Source organism: Cheilinus undulatus, linkage group 8 (assembly GCF_018320785.1).
Source record: "Cheilinus undulatus linkage group 8, ASM1832078v1, whole genome shotgun sequence".
In the NCBI taxonomy this organism is placed as follows: Eukaryota; Metazoa; Chordata; class Actinopteri; order Labriformes; family Labridae; genus Cheilinus; species Cheilinus undulatus.
This window is the reverse complement of record NC_054872.1, coordinates 15692584-15716625: the sequence shown is the minus strand read 5'-3', so window position 1 is coordinate 15716625 and position 24042 is coordinate 15692584.

Genomic DNA, 24042 nt, shown 5'->3' with positions numbered 1-24042 from the left:
TCGGTTTCTTTGTGTCGAAAAAGTCATCTCTTCCACTTTCATGTTAATTTGAAATTTTGAGAGAAAAATGGTTCAGACTAAGACTCCATACATCAGATGTGAAGCCCAGAAAATTTCAAGTAATATTGTTAACCCCATGCAGAATCTGTCAACTCCAGAAAAAGAGGAGTTTTAACTCACATTATGAGCCTTCAGTATATTTACATTTTCCTCTCACTGTTTCCTCAGCTGTAAGACTATAGCATGTTGTCTTGGTATGGTGATTGTGTATTACCACTCAGTGTCAGCTGATATGCTGTAAGAGGTGTGTCTATTTAAAGGCTAGTGGTCAGCCATTCAGAAGACCCATTACTTCCTTGAAAAACTGCTCTGTGCTTGAATGTGTGTGCTTACCATGTGTGTTACCTTACTGTGTCTCAGCTGATGGGTTTGGAATGACTCTTTGACTTCACTGGTATGTGGAGAGGGTGAAGAGAAACTTTACAGCACTGGTTACAAACAGATACATTATAAGAAGACAGGAAGGCATGTTGAGAAAATTATGGGTTCTCAGCAAAGTGATAAATACTCAACTTATGAGCGTGTCATGATGTGTCTTGGCCTCATTAGACCTGGGATGTAAGCTGGGGAGAAAATTCAGAGCCATGCAGGGAAGAGCAATATGAGGCCCTTTACCATTTAGCCAAAGCAATCAAAGTGAGTTAAAATATTTTAAAGAACCTCTTTTAAGTTAACAAAGCCAGGGAATGACAGGATGTAGGTGCATGGGTTTAACGCAGTACCTAGTAACGTGTTACTGTAATCACATGACATTTTCCTGTAGCCTGGTAGTAATCTTGCTACTGTTACTGTAAAATAATAATCTCATTACTGGTGTCACTTTAAATCCTCCAACTGCCTATAAAACAGGAGCACGGAAAAAAAAAAAGATCAAATGTCCCTTTAAATGCATGCTCATGCAGCACTCTGATTCAGGTGAATAGCCTTCATCCATAGAGAAAAGAGAGGAAAACAGCCAATGGCTCATATAAGGGCATCTTTAGATAAGACATAAGCACACACCCTACTCTGAATTTGATTTACAAAAGGACAAGAATGGTACAGTGAAGTGTAAACTGTGCCCAGGACATAAACAACTCTCCACTGCCGTGAACTCCACATCAAATCTTTCCAAACAACTGCAAAGGCAGCATGCTAACATAAAACCTAACATAACACTCACGGAGCCTGAGTGAGACTCAAGATCCTGACACCTTCCCAGCAGCTACCTACAATGGCCTTGTTCTTGACATATTTTTCTGCGAGGTGCTGTTTTGGTCTGATTTTCACAACTTTGCTGTCAGCATTTTTTGTATTAAAGAGCAGAAAGGGGAGATCATGTGTAAGCCCTCCTCATTAGAATAGGGATTTGTGCTAATTGTAGTGTTGTGTAGAATTATCTTGAGGCAGCGACTGTCTTTTGTTGACTCTATTAACATGACTTAACTCAGGATAACACATGACAGACATACTCAACTGCTGGGTAACTTCTGGAGGAGCACACTCCTTTTGTAACATCACTTCTTGTGTTGACATCACTAACGTATCCTTACACCCTTTACTGCATGAAATAGAGCAATGACATTATATAACAGTAATGTGGGAATATATATTGTATTTTTCTAGGTAAATAAGTTACAGTAGATCTCAATCGACAAAGATGCAAAAGTAAAGTAACTAAAAGTACAAGTTACTTTTAGCAGTGAGTAACTGTGTAATGTAACATTATGTATTTAGAAAGTAACAAGTAAAGAGTGATGGATTACTTTTTTTGAGTAACTGTCTAATCAAAACAAAAATATATTCTCACTATTGGGGCAATATCCCTCCTTTTGCCACAAATCAAAGTAACTATAATTTGCTTAATACCATGATATTCTGGAGCTGTTTGAGGGGATGGACCTTGTTGTTTGGGCCGGGGTCCTCCCCAAGGACTTTGTGGATAATCAGAATCTATTTTGATGCTATTTTATTCACTCATGGCCCCTTTTTGACATTAAAAATACACGCCTTAATCAATGACAGCAATTTCAGACATATACCTCATATTTGATGCACACCTATAATGACAATCCTGAGGCCTCTGGAGCACAAGGCCCCAGGCAGTTGCCTTCCTGTGCATAATGGTGAAACTGCCTATGGTGCAATCATGCCACATCATTTCTCAAGTTAAACGAGGCCACATTCATGGTTGACAGCTTTGCTGTTTACCTTGTGAGTGCTGCAAAAAAACATGTAAAAATATATTGTATGCCTTAAAAAAAAGAACTGAATACAGCCCCCTTGCCATGTAAAAAAAAAATAAATAAATAAATAAAAAAATAATATCAGCCCCGTCTCCAAGAAATTAACTTCATGTGTCCTTGTAATACTGCCTTTTAGGTTGTGTTGAGGGCACAGAGTTGTACTTTGCTGCGTTATTCTCACATTTTAATAATTGAAATACTACATCAATATACTGTAATTAATCACTAGAATATACACAGGATGTATGGCTACAAAGTAAGCACTGTCAAATTCCCTAACGTTTCCCACTAGATTAGCTTAGGCAATAATAGCACTTTGGGTTAAAGGTAAATGAAAAATTTGGTAACTATCAAAAGTGTGATGTTAAAATTTGTGTTTTAAGTTAAAAGTTTACTATAAAAATCTGAATGATGTAGTCATTGCCTAAGAATAGTGTAGTGCTAAAATGCTTGTTTTGGTAGGAAAGACATTGAAATACACTGTCAGTGTGTAATATACTGATACATTTGATTATTTGTTCTTGCAACATACGGTTTATTGCTATTTATACTGACATCTTACACTGCCTGGCACAGATAGTACAGTTTTGTTCCTCTGAAATAAACACTTGAAGGGAATTACGACAAAAATTTACAACCATCATTTTTTTAAATTGAAGTTCAAATTTAAGGTCTAATGATCCACTAATGGCCAGAATCTGCATATTTTCAGCATGCTTGGCCTTGGCTGGTGACCAGAAGGTCCTCTCAAATATAATTTTTTATTATTTTTTTAATACATATTTCTGGGACTTTATATGCCATTATTCAGGACAGTGGCTAGAGTCAGAAACAGGGATGAGAGAGTGAGGGAGGGACAAGCAGGAAAGAAGCCACAGGCTGAACTCAAACCTGGATAGCCCTCGTACATTGGGCACACCTTAACCACCTGGGCATCTGCACCCTAGAAGAACTAATATTTGCACCAATCTTAGTGTGTGTGTACAGTGACAAAAATACTAACACACAGCCACACATGCACAAGCCAACAGCACTATGTATGTAAGCTGTGGGGGAGAAGAAAAGCTTTGCAACATTTGAGGACATTTCCCTGCATTTGTTCCTCTTGCCTGAGAGCACCTCTCTGCCCATGGTAGACCTAAATGTCTGCAGTCCACACTGCCTGTATGAAGGCCTACAGTATGTGCAGACTACTGCTCTCTCTCCTACACAGGCTGAGAAACTAACTTTGCAAAGCTGATGGACTGACCAGATTTAATGCCTATCATCAGGCTATATCCCATGCAATGGATCTGCAAAACAGTCTAAGGTGTCAGGACTCTGGGAGATCTCAGTGCCTTATAGACTGTATAATTTACTTTATTTTCCAGTAATATACTTTGTTTATTTTTGGGGGCAGGGGGTGTAATTAAAGAATATAACCTGTGTGATTAGAAAAATTGAGCTGCAGTCAGATCTATCGCACTGCAGGAAATATTATACACTAATATTAATGATTAGCAGATATAAAACATGACAAAAAAAGTCTTTGCAACCATAAATACCACTCACTGAGGCAACAAGGAGGAGAGGGAAACGTAAAAGCAATAGGAAAATTGAAGAGTCACTTATTGTAGTTATTTGTTGAATAATTCATATTTCCTTTCCCAGGAAAAATACAGCTCAAAGAGAGAAAACTAGCAACATTTTCTCATTTTTCTCATTTGATATATTGAGTTACATCAAACAGAAGAGGATAAAGAGAATGTTCATGATGGCGATCTAAATCTTGTTTGACTTTTCAGATAGAAAAATACTTCTTACATAAAAAATGTCATAAAAATACAGCAACAAATACAGGAAATAAAGGACGCAAAAAATTGTGGAAGGGGATTATTATAAAATTTAACATCTACTAAAACAAGGTTTAAAATAACTATTTCTATTGTCAATAACTGTTTTTCAAAAAGGAAGTCTTCATCAGCCAAAATTAGAAGTAGCAGATTAGACCAGGGAAAATACTAGAAATCTGAATCAGCCAATAAAATTACAATTGATCTATCTTAAGTTATGATAATAAATTGGAAGATGCAAATGGCTTCTTCTCACTGAAGTAACATAAAGGAAATAAAGGTTAAATCTAGTGGAGCTAAGGGAGCTATTTCAATCAGCTATTTGAAGAAAAAGTACTTTTTTATTCCAAGCACATACCTTTGTATTGTTTGTGTGAGTGAGTGACAACTAAACCTGCCTTGATGTCAGAATTTTTCATGATTCAGCACATTTTCAAGCAGAGTGTAGATGACTTGTTTTTGTGCAAGTCTGACTTGCAGCTTTCCTCACTCACTTTCTTTTATTTTTATTGAAAAGCACAAACAAATTCTGTCTTAACTCTTGCATCCTTTTTATCTGTTTGGGTTTCAAATGCACTTTCTTCCTGGGAATCTCCTTCCTCCTTTTAACTGTTAAAACTGTCCAGCTGAACAAATGATATCATCTCAGAAAATATTCACTGCACAAGCATGTGAAATATTGTGCTTTCTACTCAGTAAGCAATTTTAAGTACCAAGGTCTGAACAAGAACGAGGGGAACAAGACCCTGATAAACGGCTTTTTAGCCACACATGCAACTGAACAGTGGGCTTCATGTGTGACATTGGTTGATTACATCCCAGTTTTTTAACGTTCATGTTTGCATAAAGGTAGACAAGTCATCTCATTCAAACATGCCCTAATTAGCATCATAGGCTACACCTGTGTTTCTCTCCAGCCTCCGCTAATGAGCTCTATCACGTGAAGAGTTGTCTAAAATAGTAATTATCCCTGAGTCAGCTTGACCATTAGCATTGTAATGACAGCTAGAGTGTATAAAAGAAGACACTGAAACCTACCTGTTTATCATGTTCTCACATGTTCTTGGCAGAGAAAGCTGAATTGATCATGCAGAGAGCAAAGATGGTTTACTCATGCTGGTAGCCTTGTCACCAAGCTGCAAAACAAAGAGCAAATTATTATGAGCCTTAATGAGAAAAAAAGGCCGGCGTCTGTTATTAGGTTAAATATCCTGGAGTTTCTTTTTTTAAAAACCCATACTTCCAAGTAGTTAGTTCTACAGCTTTTCTTGTCTCAGTGTCAAAATTTACGACAATCCTATTTAGCTTTTCCGCGCACCGTCTGTTGCTCCATGTTGTTAGCTAGCTATGTTTTAGCTAAGCATACGTTAGCTAACAAACCAGCAAACGTTTTTTCTTTCACCAAATAAAAACTGTGGTAAAGAGAAACAGACTTACCCCCCCTACGGAAGAGTATTAGGGGCCACTGAAAAAAAAAATTTTTGAGACAAATTTTTTTTTTCAATTGTGAGAAAAAAGTCAGAATTCTGAGATTAAAGTCAGAATTCTGAGAAAAAAACATTTGAGACTTTTTTTCATTTGAAGAATAAAGTCAGAATTCTGAGAAAAAAACATTTGAGACTTTTTTTTCATTTGATGAATAAAGTCAGAATTCTGACTTTTTTTTCTCAGAATTCTGACTTTAATCTCAGAATTCTGACTTCAATCTCAGAATTCTGAGAAAAAAACATTAGAGACTTTTTTTCATTTGAAGAATAAAGTCAGAATTCTGACTTTTTTCTCAGAATTCTGACTTTAATCTCAGAATTCTGACTTTTTTCTCAGAATTCTGACTTTAATCTCAAAATTCTGACTTTTTTCTCAGAATTCTGACTTTTTTCTCAGAATTCTGACTTTTCTCTCAGAATTCTGACTTTTTTCTCAGAATTCTGACTTTAATCTCAAAATTCTGACTTTTCTCTCAGAATTCTGACTTTAACCTCAGAATTCTGACTTTAAACTCAGAATTCTGACTTTTTTCTCACAATTGAAAAAAAAAATTTGTCTCAAATTTTTTTTTTTCAGTGGCCCTTATACTCTTCCGTACTTACCCAACTCTCTTACTGTAGAAGTGTGAATTTGCCTTAGTTATATTTCAGCCTACTACTTCATCGATGTTTTCTAAAGTGGCGATAAAGGGCTGTGAAAAAATCAACGGCTTTCAGTTCCTTCAGAATAAAAGCATGGGTAGGCTAAAGTTTAATTTGACGTTTGATTTGTCCTTCAATTTAACCCGATCAATCATCTTAATACATTTATAGTCAAAAAGGAGCTTTTGCTGGACTGATGAGCTAATTCAGTTCATAAACATGTAGAAAAAATCTTGTAGGCTTATTTATATAACTGGGGTGTTTGTAGTGTAACAAAGCACTGACGTTTCTCTTTGTAACACCAAGCATGTAAGTCCTAAGTTACAATGCAATTAATAACCATAACTTTAAAACTATCTCATGTTTACTGATGCAGTTCATGTCAGCAAATTGGTGTACAGGAAAAAAAAAAAAAAAAAAGAAAAGGAGGGTCAGATTGCCCAGTGCTTAGGTTGTGCTCCAGATTCAAGTCCGGCCTGTGGTTCCAAGCATGTCATTCGCCACTCTCTCATCCCTGGTTCCCCCTCCATCCACTGTCCTATCTCTCAAATAAAGTCACAGAAGCCCCAGAATGAAACCATCTTCTGAAACCAGAAGATGAATATTTTTTTCTACTGAATATTTAGGGAATTTATTTGTACTTTTGTGAATTTGACTAGAAATTTGGGGAATTTTCTTTAAAAATTTTATGGAATTTTTGGTGAAGATTTTATATAAATCTCTGGGCTTTATCAGAAAAGTTGGCTGAAACATTTGGGAAATATATCAGGACATTTTGGGGTATTTTTAAGGGATTTTGAATTTTCTCAGACATTTTGGTATGTCTTAGAAATTTAAGGGATTAAGGGGGATGTTTAAGTTTTAAGTTTCTGAGTTCTAAGAATCTCTCATTTTTTAAAGGGAATTTTCTACAATCAGTAGAAATTTAGTGCTTACCTGGCCTGAACAAGTACTTGTGGTCCATCATCAGTAAAAGGACAACAGTGTAAGTCTGCATGACTGACACAATTTTTTACTGACTGTTGACTGAACAGCCCCCCACCAATGGGCCAAAACCACTCAAAATGTATAAAGATTAAAAAAATGTACTGTTATATAGTACACAGCAAAACCTGGAGTGTTGAAATCTGGTCTGCACAGTTTTCCCATCATGCCTTTATGCAAAGTGTTGTGTTTTAGATGTTTTTAGATGTGTTCAGATGTTGCCTGCTGTACAGTGATCACTGCTGGGATTCCATTGCTCATGGTTGATTGTTTTCAATGTTAGACAGTTCTGCACCATGACGTTATCCACTGGTTTATGACTGCTTACATGGAGCATGTAGTGGACTGCAGGAGAGGGTGGTAGGTTGATTCTCATTGATGGATTTTTCCCACCTCTGGATTTTTGTCTCTTTGCTCTATCTTTACCAGAAAACACCTGACTTTGCCTTGGTATCCAATATAAAATGGCAATCTTTGGTAATTATATACAGTACATTGCAATGTGTCAATAACTGAAATTGTAGGAACTTCAAATTTACACTGAGAGTGAAAAGGTATCTTTATTTTAGTAATATTCTCATTTTCCATTGTTACTCACATAAACACCTTAAGTATACTCTCCAGTGATAATATAAAATTAACACTTTAATAGTTGAATCTGATACACTGAGAAAGTAAATTTCAAACACTACAAAGAAGTGTTGAGCTAAAGTCACACTGGTTAGTGTTAAGAACGGACTATTTTCAACTAAAAACAAGAGCCAATATTGATACTAAATTGAACCAACTCTCAAAAAAAAGTCCAATCAACTATTTGTAGTGTGGACCCATATAGACACTTTAAGTGTCAGTATTAACTCTGACAGTGTTAACTGGAGTATGTCGGTTTTGCTGTGAAGATATGCCGGTTGTCCTTATATGTAGACTTTTTTTTTTTTTTTTTGGTGAGAACTACTTCATGTTCAAAGACAAGACTTAAGTTTTATATCTATCCGGTCCAATCAATCCCAAATAAGTGTGAAAAATCAAAAATGTATTTCCAACAAAGGCTTAGGTCTCAGGAGGATATGGTAACACTACAGGCCACAGTTGTTTACATTACTCACACTGGCAGACATTAACAAATTTGTTCTTTATATAACATGCCACTATTTTTTCTTTGGTGTTAGAATATAATATCCCTATTTCTGGTTAAAACATTATTATGTCACATTGAAATCTATAGCTTTTCACAGATTGGTTCGAGGCTCATGCTGGCTATTAACCCATTGTGATTTGTGAAGTGCACTTACTTGATCTCATGTAAATTACTGGATGCATGGTGTGTTGTTTGTAAGCATGTAAAACAAAAAGATTTTATTAACCAATCTTTTATAAAGAGGCTGTTCCTGTTGCTAAAGTATTTTGCTCCCAAATGTCTTAAGGCTGATGAATGCTGCTGTAAACATCCAGTCCCTTCAATTACCTCTCTTACTGTGTCCTCCCAGCCAAGAGAAGCCTACAAATTTGTATCATCTGTAAACTTTATTGCCATGTATAAAGTTTATTATTTATTTTTTTCTATTGATCCGTTTTAATGGACCTTCACTATTTTATTTATGAGTGTAATGCTTTTGCTGTCCACTTGTCTAATGGGCTGATAAATCACAGCTGGAGAAGAAACGAGGTGATTCAATTGGATGTTGGCCAACAGGAGCTGAATGCTACCTTTAGGCTGTGATGCTTCTCGATGCGTGTCCAACTTTGATTATGTGGCTTTAAACTTGTGTGTATGTAGGAGGATTTCATGGTGCTGTATAGACACAAGAGTCACAGAGAGAAAACACAGCAAAGTAAGGGGAAAATGTTGTACCGTAGTAAACAAAAAGGATATTTTTATGGAGATGGTTTTCCATGTTAGAATGTGTTAATGCATGTTACAGTCACAAGCAAATAGTGTTAAAACCTTGTTATTCTGTCTTTTCTTTTTCATAAACTTTGAGAACAAATGCAGCAGAGCCTGAGGGAATAGATGTAAGAAACTGTGAAATTAACTACAGTAACTATAGAGAAAGAAGAATGAGTGAATTGTGCATTGACAACATTTGAGATTATTTCTTCTTCAGAATGAGTGATCTGCCACCCACACTGAGTTGGAATACTTTTATAGCGATATGTGCTTGTAAGTACAATGTTTTGCAAAGGAACTTAAAGGCAGATCACAGTGAAAGGTGCATTTCTCAAAAACAAATGACCTTCAAAGTGATGCAATCTGTTTTACTTCAGATTTTATGAAAAATAACATTCAGTTCATGTTGCAGCAAAGCTGTGTTCTGCTTTCTTTTTCAGATCCCTGTTCCTTTATACAAGATGAAGAGGCTATAGCCACCTGTTTCAATGACAATTCATGAAAGATGGCAATATTGCCACTGGAAAAGATATACGCAAATGCCTGAGGCCTTGTTCTTAATAGAAGCCTCAATATACAGCTATTAGGTGAGCTACAAATGTGAGGTATTTGTCTATAATTACTGTGAAAAAAATATCTAAATAGAGTTTGCTCCTCCAAAAATGTCCCAGTGGAGGACCCCTGGTCTCAACAAAAAGGTCCAGGCCTTATTTTCTAATGAGGGACTAGACAATAGACCAATAGAAAACTTAATCATACCAATACAAAAATATCCCATATAAAAATATTCTTGAAAATGCACAGACATACACAATATGCACAGCTAAAGTATGTACATATAAACATGAACATTTGATGTCAGTACATTCTCATAGCATACATTGCAGCACTGTGATAATAAACATTGCACACATATACCAGGATACATAATCTATGTGCAAAAATATGCAGCCATTTACATGAAGATCTGTATGTAGTTCTAACGCTGTACACCAATTATTAACATGTGTATTACTGTGAGGCAAAATGGCATGCAATATGTAAAATATTATGATTTGTGCCAGAAAAATGGATATTGCACCAACAGTGATCAATTCATAATGATTGCTGAGGCACAGGGTGCCTAAAAGTCACCAACGCTTTGCTGGTTCCACAGCTGAAGAGACCTGAACTTCCACTGGCATTAATGTAAGCATAATAACTGTGCGGTGGGCGCTTCATGGAATGGGTTCCCATGGCCAGGCAGCTGCATGCAAGCCTCACATCATCATGTCCAACACCAAGCTTCAGATCGAGTGTTGTAAAGCACACCAATACTGGATCTTGCAGTGGAAACATGTCCTGTGAAGTGAAAAATCACACTTCTCTGTTTGGCAGTTAGATGGGCAAGTCTGGGTTTTGTGGATGCTGGGAAAATGTGACTTGTGCTAACTTTGAAGTTTGATGGTGGAGGGATAATGGTATAGAGCTGTTTTTCAGAGTGTGGCTAGGCCCCGACTATACAATGAAGGCCAATCTTAATGCTTCAGCATACCAAGACATTTTGGATAAAGTTATGCTTCCAACATTTTGACAACAGTTTAGGGAAGGCCCTTTTCTCTTTCAACATGACTGTGCCCCTGCGCACAAAGCAAAGACTACAAAGACAAGGGCCAATTACATATTAAAGTACATGTATTTAAATACAATAAATGTTATTACAGTCCCTTTTGGTGTAATGGTCAGACAGCTGAATATTCCTGACCATTTGTTGTATGATAAAAGGATTTTCAAATCACTGCATCCTGTTTTTAGTCAGATTTTACACAGTTTCCCATCTTTTTTGGAATTGGGATTGCATCTACTCTGTTTACTTTGTACTGTCAGGCCCTTAATGGATTTCAAAGTCTATCAGACAACAAATTTGCTAAGTCAGTAACACTGCCTACACAGTCTGTTATTTGTGTTGCACTTCCACAGGTTGTCGTTCTGTTTTTAGCTTGTTTTTCTCCCGACAACCTCATTATCCATTCAGCTCTCTCTCAGTCTACTCTGGCTCATGTCCATCTTACTTTCTGTCTCCTCACCTAACAGCTGATGCAATTAACTCTCCACAGACGGCTCCCGCCAACTGAGACTGTCGCATGGACACCTGAGTGTGTGAGAGAGCGTCAGGTGTGGGAGTGCAGGCCTCGCCGAATCACTACGACAGAATCTGACTTAATCTGAGGGGGGGGAATGCGTGTTTGTGTGTGCGGTCGAGCGTATGTAATGAGGTAACCTTTAGTCTTGGCTTGATGGCCCGCAAAATAGAAAAGGGGGGTCAGGTGTGCGACTTCCCGCCTAGCAAGCTAACCTGGCTGTGATTTTGTGTGCACGTGTGCGTGGGTCAGCTGTGGTAGCTGACCTGAGAATTTGGGGATTAGGATTAATCTGGAACATTTTCCATTACAGCACGGGGCTGACGGATGATGGCAATAGCAGGTCAGATGTCTCAGCCAGTTGATAAAATATGAAAACAACAATATTCTGTGTGTTTTCTTAAATTGTGTGGCTGCTTGAGGCTCAACAGATGAATCATGTTCCCACTGAAGACCGATACACAGCTGCTGCAGGACACTGTACGTGGGCTCAGCAGAGTTTGCTCCACAATGAGTGATTAAACTAAAGTGTAGCCTGCAGTAAAGCTGTGCGCATGTGTGTTTTACAGACCACAGTGCCTGTTTGTATGATAAGAGATTTTTGTTCCTCGCTCTGTTTAGCTGCCCAGTTTACAACCTGCAGGTCTGTTGCTCTCCCTTTTAATCTTTCCCTTTAATTCTCTGTCTTTATCTCTGACATAGAAACTCTCAAACAAGCTCAAATAATTTAAAAAACCCCAGTCACGTTGTCCTCTCCTTAACCAACTATATCCTGAGCTAAATATTAATTCTGCAGAGAAAAGGAACATGGGTAAAAAAATGCAGCGGTAGTTTTTGTGACATGGTTGGAAAATACCAGCCTGTGTCTTTAAAGTGAAGTCCGCTCACATGTGTGTATTCGTCAGTGTGTGTAAATATTTGTGTATGTCTGTGTTTAAGTGTGTAGATGTGGTTGTACTAAATCCTCAATAATCTGACCATACTCTCTGCGGTTCTTTAATCTGGACTGACACAGAATCTCACAGGACAGTCCACCCTGAAACTCTGTGTAGAGCAGCTGCGTTGCTTTTCTTATTCCCCACAGATTTTCAGTCATGTACCTTTTCCTAAACATTTGAATGCACCTGTTATAATGATAATAAAGCATGAGTACTAGATGTTCATTTTGTACATAAGTAATGTCAGCTTTGCAGAATGAGCTTTACTGAACTTGGCCTTACAGTGCATGCACAAACCACTCAACAGCTGCAGACATATTTATGTAAATTACAAAGTGACCACAGTATTATTTGGATAACTGTTAACTTTGAATGTTTACTTCTAAAGTTCATTTGCCTTTGTTCAGAAGGGGCAATGTCTAGAGTGGGAAACTGGGGAGAGAGAGTGGCGAATGACATGCAAGACAGGAGCCACAGGCCTGATTTGTCACAGCACAGGATTTAAAATAAACAAAAAGGACCATATTGCAATTCTAACAAAATAATCTTTTAAACAAATTACAAAAACCAAAACACTCAAAAACCTGATGAAAAAGTTCAAACATAAGTCTTAAAGGTCACATATCATGCAAAATACACATTGTCAGGCTTTTTCTAGTAAAAATATGTGCCCCTGGCCTGACTTTTGTTACAGTCCGTCTTGATACAGTGTGAGCACTCAGGTCATGCATGACCGTCACACTGTACAGTGTGAGCACATACTGTAAATCGTGCCAACGGTTGTCACCTCTGTAACACGGAACCCCTGATACAAGGCACTTTTACCACCACTGATTAGTGCCACCCACCGCAGTGGCCTCCTTGTCAATACTACTTTGTGTTGTAAAGTGAGGACTGTGTTTGAATAGGAAAGCTCCTCAAAAGGTGTATATTTAACAGAAAATCATTTTGTTTTCATTCACAAATTTTTCAGGAAGATTTCTCATAACGAGGGAAATGCCCTAACTGCTTCCAAAGCAAATCAAATACATAATGTGCACTACATAGGGACAGGATTATTATTTAGCACTAGCATCCATTTAAAAACATGCCCTTTTCAGCCATCCAGAGCTGGGTGGAAAAGACTGTGTGACTTAAGATCCAAAAGGTCTAAACAAGGCCAAAGCTGAATGGACATATGTGACATATCTGATCATGTACCATAAGGTGATGCAGGTCAATAATCTAATCTACATCTACATTAATATCTACATTTTAAACTGGATTGAAGTCCTCTTTTATTGTGTTTGTCTAAAAAAATGGATCATCATTTTATACTTCTCTTTACCACTTTTGTAATATGGCAGGGATTAATGTGAAGTTTTCTCCATATGGAGCTATATATATACATATTCTGGTTTTAGACTAGTTTTTCCAGCTAAAAAAAAATCCAGGTCTGTGTAAAAGCAAAGAGAGTTCAGCACTGACCCCAGTTAAGAGATCTTTTTTTACTCAACTTTGTGTAAAAAAATCCATCACACTGGCCGCTGAACTCAGCGAGAGGACAGTGTGTTGTCTGTGTTTGTCCTGTCTTCAACGCTCTCCCAAAGACACAGGTGCAAACTGAGAGCTAGTGTTAGGGTGTGTATTTGTGTGCATCTGTGTGTGTTTGTTTGTGTGTTTTTGTGTATATATATGGGAGCTGGGGGGCTGCTGTGGGAGAGAGTGGCACAGGTGGCACAGAGCCCCAGCAGTGCCGAGGGCATCGGATCGGCATGTGGCGCACAGCCAACCGCACACAACATATGCCAAGGGGGAGGGGAGAGAGAGAGAGAAGGAGAAAGAGAGAGAGAGAGAGAGAGAGAGAGAGGGAGAGAATGAGAGCGATATAGATAGAGAGAGAGGGATAAGTGTTTTTCCAACTACCACATGTGTCCACAGGTCTCCTGTCTGGCACCATATGCTGTCAGCATGTCTGTCTCCCTGTCTCTGTGTCTGTCTCCCTATCTGTCTGTCTCTCTGTTTCTGTCTCTCTGTCTTTCTGTCTGTCTTTCAACATATCATTACGTGTTCCTTGCCAATATGTGATTTGTAACAGATTTTAACAGAACTGATAGGGCCATAAGTGCTGTGAAGGCAGTTTTAAAATGCACAACCCCACAGTCCAGTTAGCAAGAAAGCCTATAGATGGCAGCAGACTGCATGATGCAGCACACGCCTCCTCACTCCAAAACAAGTTAAAGGTGGTACTCACACCGGTAACATGGATCATAGTTGCTATCTACTGCCATCAGGCTAAAAGCAAAGGTACCTGATTATTTCAAGTTTCTTTAACATCAGAAAGTCAGAGAGTGGACATGCATCATGCACGCTGCAATAAACAAGGTAAAACACTGCAGCAACAACAATCTTCATCATCCCACGACACCAGGCTTATGTGCTATTTGGAACAACAGCTAGGCTCACCGGGCTACTCTGTGCCATCCCAACCAGCACTGAATGACACTGTTAAGTCAAATTTTCCCTCAGCTTCTAAATGATATCAGCAGATCATAAGGAGAACTTGATGATTCATTCGTAAAGACTTAAGCTTTAGGCAGCTGTGTAAGGAGTGTGAATAACATCATTTGATCCTCATTTTTGGTTTATTACAAAGACAGCAGTGTCATTTAATGCAGGAGTATAGTATAAAGTCCATCTTAGAAATGCAAGTGGGCTTATACAGGTGTGTCTCAAAAAATTTTAACATGTAAAAGTTACTGATTTTATTCAGAAAGTTACATTTCCATTTACTCTAGGTTTATCTCATACAAAGTGAAACATTTCTGGATGCTTTTTTGTTTTAATCTTGGTGATTACAGCTCATGAAAATCAAAAATCCACTATTTCAATATGCTAGTGGATCACAAAACACAAGTCAAAAAAAAAATTAATACAGGAATGTTGGCCTTCTGGAAAATTACACTCATTTATGCACTCAGTAATTGTTGGAGCTCCTTTTGCACAAATAATCACATCTATGTAACAGGGCATGGGGACGATCAATCCGTGTTTAGAAGCCCAGGTTGCTCTGATAGCAGCCCTCAGCTGCTGTATTGTTGAGTCTGGTGTCCCTCATTTTCCTCCTGACATTTCCCCAGAGATTCTCTATAGGGTCCAGGTCAGGCAAGATGGCTGGCCTTTTAAGCACAGCTATACCATGGTCAACAAACCAGTTTCAAGTAGTTCTGGCTTCACCGTGGGCAGGTGCCAAATCCTGTTGGAAAAGGAAATCAGAATCTCCATAACGCTTCTCAGCAGATGGAAGCATGGAGTTCTCTAAAATCTCCTGGTAGATCACTGACAGTGTTGACTCTTGACTTGATAAAGCACAGTAGGCCAACAGCAGCAGATGACATGGCACCCCAAGCCATTTCTAACTGTGGAAACTAAAAACACTGGATTCCATGCACCTTGGATTCTGTGCCTCTCAGATCTTCCCCCAGACTCTGGGACCTTCATTTCCAAATGGAACTTAAAATAACTGTCATCTGAAAAAAAGGACTTTGGACTACTGAGTAATTCCAGTTCTTTTTCCCCCTTAGCCAGGTGAGTTCTTTATAATGTTGTCTGTGGCTCAGGATTGGCTCGTCCCAAGGAACATGACACTTGTAGTCCATTTCCTGGACCAGTCTGTGTGTGGTGGCTCTTGATCCACTGACTCCAGCCTCAGTCAGCTGTTTGTGAAGTTCCCCCAAGTTCTTAAATCTGCTTTATTTGACAGTCCTCTGAAGGCTGAGCTCAACACCGTTGCTTGTGTACCTTTTCTTACCAAACTTTTCCCTTCCAGTCAATTTTTCATAAATATGCTTTGATACAGACTCTGAGAACAGCCTGCGAATGATTGTCTTCTGGACATTTGCCAAGTCAGCAGTCTTCCCCATGATTGTGGTTGTGTGTACTGATCCAGAGTGAGACTGGCTGCGGAAACCTGTGAAAATTTGATTTTTCCATAATATTCTAATTGTGGATTGTGGATTTCTGATTTTTGTGAGCTGGAAGCTGTAATCATCAAGATTAAACAAAAAAGATTTATAATGTGTAACTTTATTTCAGATTTAAGTAGAATATATGGAAATTTAACTCTTTGAAGTAAATCACAGAAAAATGAACTTGTACATGTTATTCTAATGTTTTAGATGCAGCTGTAGTAAAGTGGAACCACAATATTATATAAGGAGTATGAAAAATAACAGCAAGAGAGACAACAGAGAGGCCATTTTGAGTTTAAAAAGTTAAATATTAGTGTCTTTTCCCTTCATAATATCTTAGTGATTAAAAATTGGCTATTGTGATTTACTCTGAGTTTCTGAAATTATCAAGAGTGGTGTTAGTTATGCAGCACATGTAGTTATACACCCGGCCGTGATCAGCTGACAGCCAGCTGATTCCAATTATCACCGGCCAGCTCCCACAGTGAATCCCAGGTATTTCTCTCAACATGGTGTATTTAAATATGACATTCTTCTCACTAATACCTGCTTGCATTAATGCTGATGCACCACACTGCTGCTGACAAAGCTTAACCTCCTCCACCCCAGCCTTCTTTTTCATAGCATAAAGCTTGTTGCGCCCTCATATTCAGATTCAAGCTACTATGGGGTGATTGCTTTTGAACAAATTTTATTGTTTTCAGTATGTATTGTCATAAATGTGTCTATCCACATGGGGGTTTCTAGCCATGCACTTCCTGCAAGTTAAAGCATGCTGCTTGACTAACCCAGGGAGCATCTTTTGAGCAGAGTCTTCTCCGACTAGTAAAACTGTATATCCATTTTGCAATAAAATGGTAAAATGTATGACGAGACTGTTCCTGACTGAAATGTGTTTAAAAGTGCAAGACCCTTAAAACTAAACCTTATCCGTTAGCCTATACAATAAAGAACAGCTGTTTAAGTCAATTCAGTGTAGGACATGGTAATTATGACATGTTTATTATCCCAAATCAACATGTATCACAATACATATCGCATCGTGAGGCTGTGAGAAATACCTGGCCCTATTGTCTGTCTCCCTGTCTGTCAGGCTGTCTCCCTATCTATCTGTCTGTCTGTCTGCCAGCAGAACAAAGTGCTGTCAATGGTCAAACTGTCGGTGCCAAGATGATGGGCGTGCGATCCGACTGGGGCATCCTCTGCCTTCGCCCCGAACATCAGGAGAACACTCAAATATGTACACACACACACCACACAAACACACACAAATGCCCACATGAGCACAGTGCCAGCTTGTGTCATTATCATATTCATCAATTATGTAAACACTCATGTGAACAGTGTAGTAACACACACACACATCTACACACACATTCCCCTAAACACATGCATTTTAATAAACTGCCGTGGGGCTAGACATGACCTCGGCATCGCCTCTGCTCACATAGATGTAAACACCGTACACACAGGTGTTTGACAGTGCATAGCTGAGGGGGAAGTGTGTTTGTGTTTGGAAACAGAGGGGGTTTCTCACTGTGAGCACGCCTCTCTGTAATGCATCTGTGAGTGTATGTGTGAGAGAGGAATATTTATAACAGACAATCAGGAGAGTTACAGTTAAATAAAACTTGTCACAGTGGTTTCATGAAAAAGAACTCATTATATCTTGCTGAAATTGTTCTTTGTTTATGAAATATATATGAAAAAAATCCCAGAATAATGTGCCAATTATTTTTAAACTTCTGTTTTGTTTTTTATTGGCAGAGTCAATTGTATTACACTGTAAAGCAGTGTTGATTTGGCAGCTATTTTAAGATTTGTCTTGGTCTTAGTTGTTAGATTTAAATAGTGTTAGGTAGCGTTACTTTTGAAACCAGTGGCCTGCACAGACTTTTTCAAGGGCAGGGACGAAAAGAAAAAAAAGGGCACATACAGCGCATTCTCGCCACTGAAGAGGGCACTAAGTTTGGCATGTTTTCAAGGGCACTTTAGACATGTTTATATTATACAAGTGGCACATTATATAGTCTTAAAACACACAAGTTAGTTTGTAGTTAGGATCAGCATCAACAACAACTGTGTAGATTCAATGTTGGACTATGAAGAACACATAGAAATAAATAAATACATCCCTAGGGGGTCTGGGGGTCTTCCCCCAGAACATTTTCGATTAAGTAGATGCCATTTCCTGTATTCTAGTGCATTTTAACACCATATTAGCACCAGAAATAATCCAAACTGGTTCTGTGAGATATAGTTCTGGCTCAATATAGATCAAAAAAGGGCCCAACATAAAAGTCATTGTAGCAGTAGTGTTTTGCCAACTGGGAGGGCACTTAAGCACGCGTTTTTACCACCCAAGAGGGCAGTGTATCATGTTTTAACCAGCCAGGAGGGCAGTTTAATGTGTTTTTTCCACCCAAGAGGGCAGTTCAGTGTGTTTTGCCAACCAGGAGGGCACTTTAGCATGCGTTTTGGCTCTCAAGAGGACACTTTAGTTGGTGTTTTGGCTCCCAAGAGGACACTTTAGTTGGTGTTTTGGCTCCCAAGAGGACACTTTAGCATGTTTTTTGGCTCCCAAGAGGACACTTTAGCGTGTGTTTTGGCTCCCAAGAGGACACTTTAGTTGGTGTTTTGGCTCCCAAGAGGACACTTTAGCATGTTTTTCAACAATTGAGTGGGGGGGTGACTGCCCCTCCTGCCCCCCGCCCCCTGCACACCACTGTTTGAAACTAACTCTTTATATTACTGTGTTACATACTGGGAAAAGTAACTTGTTATGTTACTGCATTACCTACTTCTGAAAGTAACGCCTTAGAGTACTTTTGCGTTACTAAATATTAAAACCCTTTAGCCACGTGTTCCACTCGTTGGTTGTAAAAACGACAGATAAAGACTGCACGTCTGCATTTGAATGTGCAGACTCTAATGCATCACTCCCTGTGCCTAATAACAGCGCTAACTGGAACGGCTGCACAGCTGACTGTATGAAAGCAAACAGAGCTTTTAAACTTACATTTCACCAGGTTGCTGTTCTTGTCCCTTTTATCCAAAAATCCTTCATAATGGGGATAATTTCACAATGTCAAGCTGTCCTCTCTGTTATCTCACTGGCTAAACAAACTAACAATGTGCGTGTAATGGAACAGAATGTTTACCCTCTCTGGCAAGGCGCTACATGCCAACGTGACTACAGGAAGAAAGAAGGCCAAACACAGCAGATGCTTCAAGGAGCTTCCTTTTTTCTTTCTCTCTTTTTGAAATCACAGAAGAGAGAGGAAATTTGGGATTTTTCTTTCAGGAATGGATTTCTTTTATGAAAATGTAAATATAACTACTTGAATTGTAAAATGAAAGCGTTACGTTACTCGTTACAACAAAAAATAATCTGATTACTCTAACGGATTACTCTGTAACAAGTTATCCCCAACACTGGATTTAAATGTTATTTAAAGCCACATTTTTGTCTTTTTAAGAACGATACTGAAAAACATTCAAGTCTAATTTCAGTCAGTAAAAAGTCAATACATTTTAGTCTTTACTCTAAGTCACAGAATGTAAAAAAAGAGACATTTTACAATTTCATGAAAATATGAGCTCATTTTGAATTTAATGACAGCAACACATTTCAAAAAAAAAGTAGGGATGGGGCAACAAAAGGCTGGAAAAGAAGGTGAAACAAATGTAAACAGTTGGAGGAACAGTAGGTTAATTGGCAATAGGTCAGTGAAATGACTGGGTATAAAAAGAGCATTTTAGAGAGACATTCCAGAAGTAAAGATAGGCAGAAGTTCACCAATCTGCAAAAAAGGGGTCTATAATTGTGGAAAAAAAATTTCAGAAAAACATTTTTCAATGTAATTTGTGAAAACATCAAATATCCGATCATTTACATTACATAATATTATCAAACAATTCAGAGAATCTGGAGAAATCTCTGTGCATGAGGTACAAGACCAAAGGTAAATATTGGATGCTAGTGTTCTTCGGCCCTCAGGCGGTACTGAAAAACAGACATGAATCTGTACTGGAAACCACTGCATGGGCCTAGGATCATTTCCAGAAATGAAGAAGAAACCATCCAGAAACACCAAAATCCTGTCTGGGCCAAAGCTCATTTAAAATGGGCTGGGGTCAAATGGACAACTGTTCTGATTTCAGACAAATCCTATTTGAAATTCTATTTGGAAACCACTGACGCCTTGTCCTGCAGACAAAAGAGGAGAGGGATCAGCCATCTTTTTATTAGTGCACACTGATGGTTTGGGGTTTCATAAGTACCTATGGCACGGACAGCTTATGCATCTGGAAAGGCACTATGGATGCTGAAAAGTACATAGAGGTGTTAGACAAACATATGCGCCCATACAGTTAACGTCTCTTTCAGGGAAGCCTTGCATATTTCAGCAAGACAATGATAAACCACATACCTCACAACAGCATGGCTTCACAGTAGAAGAGCCCAGGTGCTGAACTGGCCTGCCTACAGTCTGCCTTTCTCCAACAGAAAACATTTGGAACATCATAAAAAATAAATCCTGCAAAGAAGACCCAGGACTGTTGAGCAGCTTGACTCCAACAACAGACAAGAAAGGGACAACATTCCTCTCCCAAAACTCTAGCAGCTGGTCTCCTCACTTTTCAGATGTCTACAGACTGTTATTACAAAAAGGGATGCCAGCAATAATAAACATAACCCTACTTTTTTGAAATGTGTTGCTGCCATCAAATTCAAACAATATAATATTTTTTAGGAAATGGTGAACTCTCATTTTCAACATCTGATATTTTTTTATGTTTTATTGTGAATAAAATGTGTTTTTTGAGATTTACAAATCATTGCATTCTTTTAATTTACATTTTATCCAGCGCCCCAACTTTTTTGGAATGGTTTGTAGACGACATCATTCTATTTCACCTCCTCATTTCATTGCTGTTATTTTACACTGGCTATAAATTGGTACAGGCTTTAATTATTACCTAATCACAACAATTTCCTAAAAGAATTTTGAGTCATCTGACCACAGAACAGTTTTCCATTTTGCCTCAGTCCATTTTAAATGAGCTTTGGCCCAGAGAGGACAGCAGTGTTTTCAGATTGTGTTCACATGTGACTTCCTATTTGTATGATACAGGTCTAAATTGCATTGTGGATGGCACCATAAACTGTGTTGACAGAATGAAGCTTTCCAGAGCCCTGCAGTGATTTCCAGTACAGAATCATGCCTGCTTTTAATGCGGTGCCACCTGAGGGCCTGGAAATCCAGATCAAAATCGCCCTTCAGCCTTGTCCCTTGCACACAGAGATTTCTCCAGATTCTCTGAATCTTTTGATGATATTACAGACTGTAGTTTGTCATACTATCTTCACATATGGAAAATGAAGGAATGAGTACAAAAACAAAATCAGCACACATTTAGAGGGGGTGAGACTGCACCACTGACACAAAACAGCCAGCAGCCTTAAACCATCTGCTCATCATCCTCCATATCATTCCACCACTTGAAACAATCAACATGACAATCATATTCTATGGAGGATCTTACACGTACGATGAGCCATAGGTGTAAGATTTATGTTGTAACTCACTCTTTGTACATAAATGTGATCCTAAAGCAAAATTATGAGCTCTAATTTTAACATATGGTTTTCATTCATCTAATTCCCTTGTGACAAAAACAGGAGCACCACAACAGTCAACATTTTATCTCACCTCATGAAGTACAACAAAAGCTGGAGCTGTCCAGAGACAATTAACTTCACCAGAAATAAAGACAAAAAGGTGTTAATGTTGTTTCATGGATGTGGGAGGAGATAAAATTGAAAGTGCCCTAAACAATGTCAAAGAAATCAGCAACATATTGCAAATTGTTTTTCTTTCTTAAAGTTTACTTTTCTGCAGGAGCTCGTGCAGAGGGCCACCGCCAGGAGAATATGAAACAAATTGCTGAGCATGCATATTTCATTTGTTTGTCAGGTCTGCTTTGGAGTGGGTGGAGTAGCAGGAGAGGATTTGTCAGTTTCATTAACACACACATACACAAACACATGCAGAGACACACTAAAACACACCTTTCTGACAGCTCTGTTGTGATGGGTGTGCAGGTAGATGTGCAGGAGGGAGAGAGAGAGAGAGATAGGGAGAAAGAGCTGGATGGAGAGACAGAAGAGTAAGAGAGGAAGTCTGACAGTTAGAGCTGAGATTAATTCATGCTGTCATGAGGACCTCAGTGAAAACAGATCATAGAGGTGAATGAGCATGATTAATACTGATGAGAACATTTAGGACCGCTACTCATTCACTCCAGTAAATTGGGCTCAAGCAGCCAAACTTAAACATAAATAAAAGACATACTACACTGCACAGAGCTGCTGTAAACACCTTTAAAAATGTATTACTTTAGGTCCTATGTAAGAAAATGTACTTTTGTATAAATTTATTCTGGCGGCCCCTGTCAACTCCAGTTACATCTAGGCTTTTGTTGATCACATCATATATGTGAGTTATTTTTGAATTATAAAATGTTCCCACTGTTGTTTAAATTGTTAAAAGGTGAACTAAATTCACTCTGTAAATCTTTGTGAAGATGTAAACATAGGCAGCTCTGTGCACCCAGAATTCGTTTGTCTGACTCCTATGGCAGCAAAGACAGGGACAAAATACTACAGGAGTAGTCCATTTCTGCTGACAGTCTCAAAGTTGTTCACATGGGTGTAGAACAGGGGGAAGTACCTCATTGGTACCTCTCTTCCCATCCAGGACACTTGTCTCAAACGCTGCTTGTTGCAAGTGAGCAACATTATCAAGGACTGCACACACCCACATCATGGTCTGTTCACCCTAGTGGCCTCTTGCAGGAGGTATCGCAGCCTGAAGTGCAGAACAGCTAGGCTCTGCAACAGTTTCATTCCCCAGGCAATCAGACTGTTAAACTCAAACAGACTTGGACTTTGAATCCTACACCACAAACTCACAAACTAAGATGGGTTCATCTTAGTGCAATATATCTTCAGCAAGAACACATTTTATCATGTTTCTTTTAGATATAGTATTTATTATCATTCTATTTATAATTTCTTTTTCAGCTATTTTTAACTAAGTTTTAATCAAGTTTCTTAGGCCTTAGGCCTTTCTGGAGCTGATTTACGAAACTTTGTTTAATTTTGCAATTGTGGTATATTTTTCAATGAAGATAAAGTATCTATCTATCTATCTATCTATCTATCTATCTATCTATCTATCTAGCAATTTTTAATATTAGACAAAAATACCTTCATTTATTAAGGGGAATAAGTCAACAAACCTTCCTGCCCCTGTCTGATAGAATAATCTTCCCATCAACCTAATAACTAGTAGTTCCACCCTTGGCGGCAACAACTGCAAGCAAGCATTTGCAATAACCTACAATGAGTCTTTCATACTGCTGGGGGGAACCCACTCTTCTCTGCAGGATTGTTTTAATCCAGCAACACTGGAAGGTTTTTGAGCATGAACAGTCTGTTCAAGGTAATGCCACAGCATCTCAATTAGATTTAAGTCCAGACTTTGTACTTTGCATCATTATCCTGTAGTATAAACCGATAGGATTGAGCTTGAGGTCACAAACTCATGGCCGGACATTCTCCTTCAAGATTTTCTGTCAGAGAGCAAAATTCATGGTTCCATCAGTTACTGCAAGTGGTCCAGGTCCTGAAGCTGCAAAGCAGCCCCAGACCATCGCACTACCACCCCCATGTTTGTATGTTGGTATAGTTCTTTTAATGAAATGTAGTGTTAGTTTTACACCAAATGTAACAGGATGCACATCTTCAAAAAAAAATCTACTATTGTCTTGTCAGTCCACAGAATGTTTTCCAAAAAGTCTTGGGAATCTTTGGCCTTGGAACTCCCCATGGATGCCATTTTTGCCCG